Below are 12,206 nucleotides of genomic sequence, written 5' to 3'. Positions count from 1 at the left end.
TTTTTTTTTTTTTTTTTATGTAGCAAGAAATCCCAGTAATCACCTCCAAGAATACATGAATTTTCTCTGAACTTGCATGTGTCATGCAGTGTGTATTTACCACTAACTGGACAAGTGATTAACCATCATCAAAACCAGAAAATGTTACTGGGATTTTAAATTTGGTGGTTGCTGCATTTTCAAGATTACATCAAAGCATTGATAAAATAGTTGTGTTTTAAATGGAAAATTTAAATCTGGGAAGCTTTTTAAGATTTGTGTTTGTCACATCTTGGCATGAGTTTCTCGTTTGTAGTCTAGTTATGAAAAGATTCTGGTTTCCATATGTATGTTTAAAATACTCTGAGTCATGGATGCAAATGAGTAATAGACATTATATCTATATTAGATTTCTGCTTTGTCATACCTCCACGTGAGGCCAGTGCATTTCTTTTAGTACTTGCAATGGCATACACATTGAATTGGCAAAATGGCATTCATTTTAAATATTCTTCCCTGTGTTTTTTATTAATCTTCAGAAATTACTGTATTGGAATGAAAATGTTTATTTGATTTCACAGGGTGCTTAGGAAAAGGGTCTGTATGCATACGTGTGTATGCACACAGACATGTATGTATATGGTGCTGTGAGTGGCGTATGCACATTGATTATGAGATGGCGCCATTATAGGCACCCCTAGATGAAGCAAAATGCTGTGAACCAAACAACAGAGCTTTTATTTTATTTTATTTTATTTTATTTTATTTTATTTTATTTTATTTTATTTTATTTTATTTTTTATTATTTATTCATGATAGTCATAGAGAGAGGAGAGAGAGGCAGAGACACAGGCAGAGGGAGAAGCGGGTTCCATGCCAGGAGCCCGACGTGGGACTCGATCCCGGGACTCCGGCATCGCGCCCTGGGCCAAAGGCAGGCGCCAAACCGCTGAGCCACCCAGGGATCCCCCTTTATTTTATTTTTTAAGTGGGGCTTGAACTCACAACCCTGAGATCAAGACCTGAGTCAAAATCAAGAGTTGGATGCCTAACTGGCTTAGCCACCTGGGCGCGCCCTGACAGAGCTTTCTTATTATCTCTCATTTTTATGTATACTCTTGAAAGGGTAACTTATTTAAGTATAAATTTTTATCCTGTAGTATTCTTGTGCATTGTAATTAAAAAGTAAAAGCAATATAGATGAAAGAATTCCTAAAATATCTTCATATTCAGTATTCATCTCTCTGAATCAGCTTTTTGACACAAAATCAATAATATTTTGTGTATTTCTGCATACTGTGCCATAAATAGTGTTGACCACACACCCTTTTCTAGAAGAATGGGCCATTCTTAGTTCTGTTAGTTTTTAAAAACCACTTTATTGAGATATAGTTGACACACCATGCAATTCACCCATGTAGGTGTAAAGTGGGTTTTGGTGTATATTCTTATTTTTAAAAATTGTGAAATATATGTAGAACTATTTACCATTATAACCATTTTTAAGTATACAATTCAGTGTTGTTAATTACATTCCTAGTGCTGTGTAACTGTTACCACCATGTATTTCCAAAACTTTTTTTTAAATCACCCCAAACAGAAGGTCAGTAATGAAGTAATAACTGATCATTTCCCGCTTCCTGAACCTCCTGGTAGCTTCTCATCTATTTTTTAAATGAATTTGCCTGGTTTAGATATTTCATAAAAGTGGAATCATGCAGTGTCTGTCTTTCTGAGTCTGGCTTCTTTCGACTTAGCATGTTTTCAAGGTTTGTTCCTGTTGTGGCATGTGTCGATTTCTTTCTATGTTATGACTGACTACTTCATTGCATGGATATACTATTTTGCTTATCCATTAATCAGTTGATGGACACCTGGGTCTTTGCACCTTCTGGCTATTATTGTGAATAATGCTGTGATGAACATGGATGTGCAAGTATGTACTGAGCCTCTTCTTCCAGTTCCTATGGGGTATATACCTCGGAGTGGAATTTTTGGGTCATATGGTCACTCTCTGTTTACCTTTCATCGTCTCTCTAAGTTTTAATGCTGGTACTTTTGATCTGCACACATGTACAGGCAATGACAGCTACATCCCACCTGTCACTGACTGATTGTAAGATGCATCTTGATTTCAGAGAGGTTAAGACACAGGCCTTAGGATTGAAGAAATATTGTATTTTGATATTTCATAAAGCTGGATGCCTTTAAGGAAGTGATGGGTCAACATACTTCTATTAGATCTTCATCCGAATATATTCTTAAAAATCATTTGTAAGAAATACAAGTTCTCTGCTACAAAGGAATACATTTCATTTGTACAATATTTGGGGCAAACCCTAGGAAAATATGAAGAAAGAAAAAAACCCTGCCTATTCTCTCTTTCTCTGAGAAATACTGCTATTAGTCTTTTACTCTGATTTTGTTTCTCGGTTATTTTTTCTAGACATACATGTTTTAGTTTAATTCTTCTATCTTTAGAATTCCTGTCAAAAGTAATATATATTCAATTTTGAAGTTACAGTTTTTGCAATAGAAAGTGAAAGCTGTCTGCTTCTTCCCCTCCCCCTTGCTCCTGCCCCATTAACCCATCAGGTAATTTTGTTCTATGCCTGTATCAACGTTTATTACTATCATTTTATTGTCATTATATTTCATTGTCATGGGATCATATTAACATTTTATAATTTGTTTTTCAAATTAGAAACAGGTCTATTGTATACATAAGGAGATCTAATGATGTCATTTTATTTTTTCCTTAATTAAAATGTTTGTTCGTAAAAATGGAATACCTGCATATGGTAATAAATAGTAAAGTAGTACAGAAGATTAGGTTGAAAAATTGACAGTACCTTTTCCTGCCTTTCTTCACGCCCCAGAGTTTCTATCTTTAGTTCCTTTGGTAACTCCAGATAATACAAATATGCTTTTAGTGTTTACTTAATTTTGCAGAACAGTGTGGCTCTTCTGTGAGAACTTCCAGGTTTGCCCAGATTCTGTTAGAAGGTAGCTGGCATTTGTAGCTTTGGTTTTCCATCTCCGTCCCCTATGCACTTTTGTTTATAAGTGTCGCATCTGCACATCAGACCAGCACATGGTCCCTGCTCCATTATTGAATTTCCAGACCTTTGAATGCCAGACCTTTTTTCCTGTTCCTTGATTCCTTTCATCAGTGAATCCAGGAATTTACCCCCTCACCTCTTGCCACTGTGTAGCATGCCTTTGTTATAATATTGATATGATGGTAGTAGATAAATTCTCTTTCAAAACTCCTAAGAGACAGATGTATGGGATGTTAGTACTACATACTAACTTACATGCTAAGAATAGAGAAATACGGAGATAATTCTATTAAAATGTTAGTGTGATTTTAGAAAAGATCTAAAAATTTCAAGTTACTGTTTATATATTTTGCCTGTATTTTGTACAGGGTATAGATTTAAATGGGATCAAAATTCATAATCCTAATATGCTCCTATAAAAGAACTAACTTATGATTCTTTGTCTTTTTTAATTTTTTAAATTTTTAAAAATTTTTTATTTTTTTTGTCTTTTTAAATTTCAAATACACACCATAAGTTACGTATTTTTATCGCCCCAGTAGCAAATTAAAATAGTCCTTAAGCTTGTCTAGACGTGGGAATGCAAACTAAGAAAAACAAAGTTACTGTATATTTTTGTACATATTATTTTTTCCCCCTTAATGTGAGATTAAAATGTTTGGATCTTTAGATGTGGAATTCCCACTCGTATTACAAAAATTGAACGCAAATCATACGGTAAAGATACATATTGTGTTTCAGTTTGAGATTTAATTGTGCATCTCTTCTGTAGTGTATTCATTTGTATGTTTAAACCTCCACTCAAGTAGGGGCCAGGAACACAGGATCTCAGCTTTTAAATTAGTGGAAATGGCATGTTAGCATTGCTGGAACATTCTTACCACTACTTCCCTCCCCACCCTACCCCTGGTTTCTTTAGGATGTAATAGTAGCATTGTTCCTCATCAAGAATCAGGTTCTTAGCGGTACCTGGGTTCTTAGTCAGTTAGGGGGCCAACTCTTGATTTTGGCTTAGGTCATGATCTCAGGGATCGAGCTTCACGTTGGGCTCCACGCTTAGCAGGGAGTTTGCTTGAGGATTTTCTCTCTCTCCCTCTGCCCCTCCTCCTGTTCATGCTCTCATGTACTCTCTCTAAAATAAATAAATAAATCTTATTTATTCAGAGGTAACTTTTCAGAAGATTGAACTGAATTCTAAAATGAAAATAAGTGGCAGGAAAACTTGAGCGCAGTTAAAAATTGGATACCTCTTTAGGGTAAATCCCCAGCAGTGCAATTGCTGGGTCATAGGGCAGCTCTATTTTTAACTCTTTGAGGAACCTCCACACAGTTTTCCAGAGTGGCTGTACCAGTTCACATCATTCCCACCCACAGTGCAAGAGGGTTCCTCTTTCTCCATATCCTCTCCAACATTTGTTGTTTCCTGTCTTGTTAATTTGCACCATTCTCACTGGTGTGAGGTGGTATCTCATTGTGATTTTGATTTGTATTTCCCTGATGGCAAGTGATGTGGAGCATTTTCTCAGTGCTTGTTGGCCATGACTGTGTCTTCCTCTGTGAGCTGGAACACCTGCACCCCAATGTTTCTAGCAGCAATGTCCACAATAGCCAAACTGTGGAAGGAGCCTCAGTGTCCATCAAAATGAATGGATAAAGAAGATGTGGTTTATGTATACAATGGAATATTACTCAGCCATTAGAAACCACAAATACCCATCATTTGCTTCGACGGATGGAACTGGAGGATATTATGCTGAGTGAAATAAGTCAATCAGAGAAAGACAAACATTATATGGTCTCATTCATTTGGGGAATATAAAATATAGTGAAAGGGAATAAAGGGGAAAGGAGAGAAAATGAGTGAAAATATCAGTGAGGAAGACAGAACATGAGAGACTCCTAACTCTGGAAAATGAACAAGGGGTGGTGGAAAGGGAGGTGGGCGGGGGGGGTTTGGGGTGACGAGGTGATGGGCACTGAGGGGGGCACTTGACCCAGGTGAGCAGTGGATGATATGCTATATGTTGGTAAATTGAACTCCAATAAAAAAAAAAAAAGAACATGGGGCTGAAAAAAAATTGGATACCTCTTTGTCTAATTATTTTTTCTAAAAGTCTAAAAAAAAATTTCACTTTACTAATAAGTAAAGGGTTCTTTTGCCTGCCAGATTTATCTCTGGCCTTTGTTTCTTGGATTTGGGTTTAAAATTTGATGAGTATTGTCTTGTATCTCTCTTTGACTCAGAATATTCTTGTTGATTTGTGAGTCTATCTACATTTGCTTTCCACTCCACATTGTGTGGTCTTCCTTGCCTATGAGTTCAGCCTCAGATCCATCATTGATAGAATGCATCTAGCAGTAACTCATTAACTGGGAGCTAATGATTGACATTCTAACAAAGATACAAACCTCATTCAAATAAATGTGCTTCTTTTCACACATCACCTGGGAAGGCTGGATAAATATTTTTATAATGTTTGGCTCAGAACTTGCAACTGCATTTTTACAGTGAGGGGCTGGTTTCTCTCTTCCTTTCTTACTAGATAAAATACACCTTTCCAGCACCAAATTCATAGATTTCCTGCCATCTAGCCTGCTGTTAACCTCAGTGTTTTTAAGGGAACATTTGAGTACATTAACCTTAAAAATAAAAGTCATTTGTTTTACCAGCAAAAATAGTTTTATTTGGTAATAACAGAATTACAGTTCAGGACAAGCAAGCTATGATAAAACCATAGGCAAGTCCAATAGAGGACAAGAATGTTATTTTATGGAGAAGAACAAGGAAGTTGAGAGGGATTGTTTTGAACAAAAGTCCAGTGGTGTAAAGAGTTCAGAGTGATAAGGATTTCTCATTGGCTGAGTTGCTGGGATGGTCCATTTCTTGTAAGGGATGCATGTACATTTCAGTATTGGCACGTAATTGAGGATTCTTTCCTGTTAAGGATTCTTCTATAAGGGGTCTGTAATTGGCATTGGGTAGTATGTCTCCGCCTTCCAGCCTCCCCTCCTGGCATCCTGAGTCCCCTTTAGTTGGATTTCTCTTTATTGATTTTCCCAAGAATTTGTAAGCTTCAATTATTAATAATGGTCCTAGATAGGTAGTTTAAAATATAAGTCAGAGACTCAGTTTCAAGCATGGTTTGCTTCAATCCCTCAAAAACCATTCTGGTTCAGTTGTTAGAGCTCACATTTTTACCATGTGCTTTTTCTGCTTTGGTGTTAGTTAGCCCAGGTACCTGAATAGCTCTAGACTTTGTAAAAACAGTCTATTGATCAGACTGAAGAGATTAACCTAAAGTTTTTTTTAAATTTTATTTATTTATTTATTTATTTATTTATTTATTTATTTATTTATGATAGTCACACACAGAGAGAGAGGAAGAGACACAGGCAGAGGGAGAAGCAGGCCCCATGCACCGGGAGCCCGATGTGGGATTTGATCCCGGGTCTCCAGGATCGTGCCCTGGGCCAATGGCAGGTGCCAAACCGCTGCGCCACCCAGGGATTCCTTAGCCTAAAGTTTTAAGATCAAATCGATCTTATTGTATACATTTAGAAAGAATATGACAGGTTGGCATTATTTAAGGGTAAAATCTTCATAGAGTGGTATCCCTATGCTGTTCATCCCACCTTTTGTGATGATGTTTTTGGTTCATTATTTTTCCAAATAATTTTTAAGCTGATTGTTAATATCTTATTTTAGAATGATTTTTTTTTTCTTAAGTTTTTATTTTGATCACCTGGTGCTCATCGAGTCAAGTACAGTCCTTAATCCCCATCCCCTCTTTCACCCATTTCCCCACCCTTTCTGCTCTGGTAACCATCAGTTCTTTATAGTATAGATTCTGTTTCTTGGTTTGTCTCTTTTTTTCCCTTTGCTTGTTTGTTTCTTAAATTCTGCATATGAGTGCTATTATATGGTATTTGTCTTTCTCTAACTTATTTCACGTAGTGTTACACTCTCTAGTTCTATCCATGCCCTTGCAAATGGCTAGAAAAAATATAGAACACTTCACAAATGTGTGTGTCATCCTTGTGCAGGGGCTGTGCTAATCTCTGTATCATTCCAATTTTATTTATTTATCCTTTTTAGAGAGAGCCTACGTGTGTGGTGAGGGAGAGGAAGAGAGAGAATCATAAGCAGGCTCCATGCCCAGCATGAACCTGACTTGGGGCTTGATCTCATGATCCTGAGATCATTACCTGAGCCACGATCAAGAGTTGATGCTTAACTGACTGAGCCACCCAGGTGCCCCAATATCATTCCAGTTTTAGTATACGTGCTGCTGAAGTGAGCATGAATATTTTCATTACTTTAAAAAGAAACCCTGTACCGATAGCAGTCATTCCCTGTATCCTTCTCCCCAGCCCTTGTAATCACTAATCTATATTCTGTCTATATGGACATCATCTATTCTGGACATTTCATAGCAATGGAATCATATAATATGCAGGTTTTTCTTTCACTTAGCATAATGTTTTCAAGGTTCATCCATGTTGTGTTATATATTAGCATTCCGTTCCTTTTTATTGCTGAATAATATTCCACTGTATGGGTATACCATATTTTGTTAGTTCATCATCAGTTGATAGACATTTGAGCTATTTCACTTTTGGACTGTTGTAAATAATGCTCCTGATAACAATTCATGTACAAGCTTTTATGTAGACCTGTGTTTTCAGGTCTCTTGAGAATATACCTAAGTGGAGAATTGCTGGGTCAAATGCTACTCTGTGTTCAACATTTGGATGAACTGCCAAACTGTTTTTCAGAGTGGCTGAACCATTTTATAGTCCTACCAGTAAAGTCTAAGTGTTCTGATTTCTCCACATTCTCACCAGTACTTGATATTGTTATAGTTATCTTAATCATCCTAATGGGTGAGAAGTAGTATCTAACTGTGGTTTTGATCTATGTTTCTCTGATAACTAATGATGTTGAGCATCTTTTCATGTACTTACCATTTGTATGTTTTCTTTTGAGAAAATTCTCTTTAAATCCTTTGCCCATTTTTAAATTGATTGCCTTTTCACTACTAATTTTTAGGAGTTTTAAAAACATTTTTATTGAAGTATACGATGTTATATTAGTTCCCGGCATACAGTAATTCAGTAATTCTGTACATTACTCATTGCTCACCATGACAAGTGGAGTCACCATTTGTCACCACACACCATTATTAGAATATTATTGACTATATTCTCTCCTGTACTTTTTTTTCTCTCTCCTGTACTTTTTTTTTTAATATTTTATTTATTTATTCATGAGAGACACAGAGAGAGAGAGGCAGAGACACAGGCAGAGGGAGAAACAGGCTCCACGCAGGGAGCCCGACGTGGGACTCGATCCTGGGACTCGATCCTGGGACTCGATCCTGGGACTCCAGGATCATGCTCTGGGCCGAAGGCAGGCACTAAACCGCTGAGCCACCCAGGGATCCCTCTCTCCTGTACTTTTAATTTCTGTGCTTATTTATAACCAGAGTTTCATACCTCTTAATCCCCTTTATCTTTAAAAAAAATTTCCTTTACCTATAAGTAGATATAAAGATGTCTATATCTTATATCTCTATGGATAAAAAAGGATTGTAGGACTTTTTAATATATTCTGTATACAAATCCCTTATCAGATATTTTCCAATGGTTTTGAAGTATTCTGTGGATTGTCTTTTACTTTATAGTAGCCTCTGAAACACAAAGCTTTTTAATTTTGATCAAGTACAATTTGTATATAACTTCTTTTGTCACTTACCCTTTTGGCATCATATCTAAGTCACCATTACCAAACCCAAGGTCATAAAGACTCCTATATATTCTTTCTATGAGAGTTCTATAATTTCAACTCTTGCATTAACTTTCCATGACCCATTTTGAAGTAATTATTGTGTATAGTGTGAGGTAAGGCTTCAACTTTGTTCTTTTGTATGTGGACATTCAGTTGTCCCAGCACCATTTGTTGAAAAGACTATTCTCTCATTAAGTTATTGTGCGCTTTTGTACTCAATCAGGTGGTATAAATATAAGAGTTTATTTATGAATTTCCGATTCTATTTTATTGACCTAATTATGTCAGCCTTACACTGTTCCCATGTCATCTTGTTACCATAGTTTGATTTTAAGTTTTGAAATTGGTGTGAATCTCCAGCTGTGTTCTTTTTTTTTTTCAAGATTGTTTTGGCTTCTGGGTCCCCGAGTGTCCACACAAATTTTAGGATCAGCATGTCAATTTATGCAAGAAGAAAAAAAAAAACCCAGCTGGAATTTTGAAAGGGAATGCATTGGGTAGATGCCATCGTATTTTAAATATTATACCGAGTCTTTGCTATTGATTGCATTCAACTCCTGGGACAGGCCTCAGTTGTTGGGAGTATGCATTGAAGATTTGTGTCTTGGCGGATAAATCAGTGCACATCTGAAACTAGATTATTTGGAGAAACACTGAACTGGTACAATCTACATATTGAAGTCTTTCCTTGGTTTTGTTATTAAAATATGTATATATGGCATCCTCTGGTCAGCATATTTGCTTTGCAGGTTTTTTCAGAACTCTTTCCACCAGTGTCTTGAGATCAGTGAAAAATGTGATAATATGAAGACAAGCAGAATCTGTGAGAACCCTGGTTCTTCAGCATCTTAGCTGTGTATTAGAATGGCATTGGTAGTTTTATCAGAGAGTATATGGTGGTGTGGCTGCCTTTTATTTTTTTTCTCCCCACACCTATCTTGAGGAAGGAATTGTCTTAGAAAGCAGGAAAGCACTTTGTAAGAAATTTAGGTGGTTTTTTTTGGTAGGGTCAGTCCAACATTGTTCTCTTGCTTTGCCTACGGCATTATGCTAGCCCCCGCAGGGGGCTCACATTAGAATAAAACCTCCTTGGACTATGTCTTTTTTTTCCCCCTCCTTGGACTATTTCAGCAGCCTCTAGATAGATGCCTCCTTTCTGCTTCTTCCCATCCCTTCTCATTTTCTATTCTAGTGCCAGAGTTTCTAGCTTCCTCAAAAAGCCAGTCTGATTAGGTTTGGCTCCTCATTGCCCATAGGGTAAAGTTCAAATTCCTGAGCAATTGCAGGTGAGACTTTTTCTAGTCTAGCCCTAGCTCTTTCTCTCTCTCCTAAAGCAAACATCCCATAGAAGCACACCCTTGGCCTTGAATGCATCTGCCTCTTCAGCATATCCTTGTCCATGTTCCTTGTCCACATAGAATGACCTCCCCCAGCACTCCCTGCTTGGCAGGGGCTGGTTCCCCTTTCTCATCTTCCTATGGAGGGGTCCACACAACTTTTTTGTATTCTGCATGTCTTTGTCTTTGCTGCTGCCAAAGATGAGAGGCAGAGACTCCATCACTTCTCTCTCTCCAGTGGCACAGGCCCTGACCAAAGCAGTTCTTAAATGTTATTTTAAACAAATGAGGTAGAGATCTGCTCAGAGGACTTGATAATCTCACAAGCTGGGAAGACGTTCAAAGGGCTGACAATCCCTAATATGTCCCTGGATGGGAAACTGTGTGTTATGTAGCTAAATTCTGCAGTTTCTCTGGACCAGATATGGTACAAATATAAATCTCTCCGGTTTTACTCAGCCACAGGGCTTAGTGATCAGTACACTTTCTAGATGCACTGTGTTGTTTTCTCTAGCTGTCCTGTATTTAGTAAAGCTTCAGGCAGAGTATCTGTGAATAGGGGGCTGATGTGTGACACAGGACAAAATAGGCATCAATTAGTGATGAAAACAAGAAAGTGGACTGTTCTATATCATACCCTCGTTGAATCCTATCAGATTTTATTTAAAGATTTTATTTATTTATTCATGAGAAACACAGAGAGAAAGGCAGAGAGGCAGGCAGAGGGAGAAGCAGGTTCCCAGGATCCTGGGACCATGCCCTGAGCCAAAGGCAGATGCTCAACCATTGAGCCACCCAAGTGCCCCATTTAATGTGTGTTTTAAAATAGAGGCATCTTACGATGGTTAACAATGAAAATTGTACTGGTGGCTAACTCAGGTTTTGTCCAAAGACATCTTTCCTTCATCTTTATTCTTAAAAGGTACTTTTTGCTGGGTAGAGAATTCTAGGTTAGTGGTTATTTTCTTGAAGATGATCTGTTGTCTTCTGACTTGGCCTGTTGCTTTTGAGAAGTCCATCGTCAGTACTCAGAAATGAGTTGTCATTCCTTTTTCTGTGGCCATCTGTTAAGATTTTTCTTTTTGTCTTTCCTTCCTTGCAGTGTCACTGTGATATACCCTGATGTGTGTTCCCTTTATTTATTCTGCTTGGACTTTCTGAATTTATGGGTTGATGTTTCTCACCACTTCTTGAAAATTTCCCAGCCAGGGTCTTTTTCATTGTTGCCCCATCCTCTCTTATTCTCCTCTCTCTGAGACTCCAGGTAAACTTAATGTGGAGTTTCTCACTCTGTTTATTTTGCTTTTTCTAATTTTCTAAGGTATAAAGTTAGATTTTTCATGTGCAGCTTTTCCAATAAAAATTTGTGTAAATAACATTTTATGGATAACAGTCGTGACCTCTGGTTATTTATTTTAAAAGGTGCAAATTTGTTTTTTTGGTTTGTGTGTATTTTATCACAAGAAGCTAGCTAATGGAGATTTGTTTTTTTTAGAATACCTGTGCCAGTTTTTCCTATTACTTTAATTCTGTTTTATTTGGTCTGGTTGGACTCATAGCCTATTAAATAGCTTGAGTTGAAAATTTTAAGCCATATTGGTTAGGACACTCTTTGGACATTGATGCACACAACCAGAAAGATACTTTAAACATTCTGTTACTGTTTTCCTTAGTGATTTAGGTTTGTTAGTGATTTTTGAGAAACTGTAGAAGTGCAGCTTAGAGTTAGTGGATATTTATTTGTAAGAAATCAATGTGGTTATCTGGTGGTGGGTCCTCTTCCCACTTTCACAGTATGAGGTATGAAGTCCCAGCAAGTGACTACATTTCAATTTTCAGATATGACTCCACTGTGCCCTTTACATTAGAAAATTATAGAAAAGATATCTAAATTTCTTTCTCAGTACTGTGTTAGCTGAATTCCACAGAGTTTGCTATGTTAATTTAAAATTTTTCTTTTAGTTTTAAGTATTCTCTAATCTCCCTTAAAACATTCCCTTTCATCCGTGAATTATTTATAAGTGTGCTGTTTACTCTCCA

General features: G+C 37.1%; 1 protein-coding gene and 1 non-coding gene across 3 annotated transcripts in view; one reads left to right on the top strand and one right to left on the bottom strand.

The window, feature by feature from the left end:
- Window positions 1-12,206, top strand: part of SMURF1 (SMAD specific E3 ubiquitin protein ligase 1) — a 109,429-nt gene that overhangs the window by 32,007 nt on the left and 65,216 nt on the right. The gene's annotated exons all lie outside the window — the stretch shown is intronic.
- On the bottom strand, window positions 7,041-7,142 carry LOC129520323 (U6 spliceosomal RNA). The gene has a single exon (XR_008666560.1). It is a non-coding gene; the product is annotated as a U6 spliceosomal RNA (small nuclear RNA).

The sequence above is a fragment of the Nyctereutes procyonoides genome, unplaced genomic scaffold, assembly GCF_905146905.1.
Source record: "Nyctereutes procyonoides isolate TBG_1078 unplaced genomic scaffold, NYPRO_anot_genome, whole genome shotgun sequence".
NCBI classification, from domain to species: domain Eukaryota; kingdom Metazoa; phylum Chordata; class Mammalia; order Carnivora; family Canidae; genus Nyctereutes; species Nyctereutes procyonoides.
The sequence above is the reverse complement of the archived record's forward strand: the minus strand, read 5'-3'. Positions and strand labels throughout refer to the sequence as shown.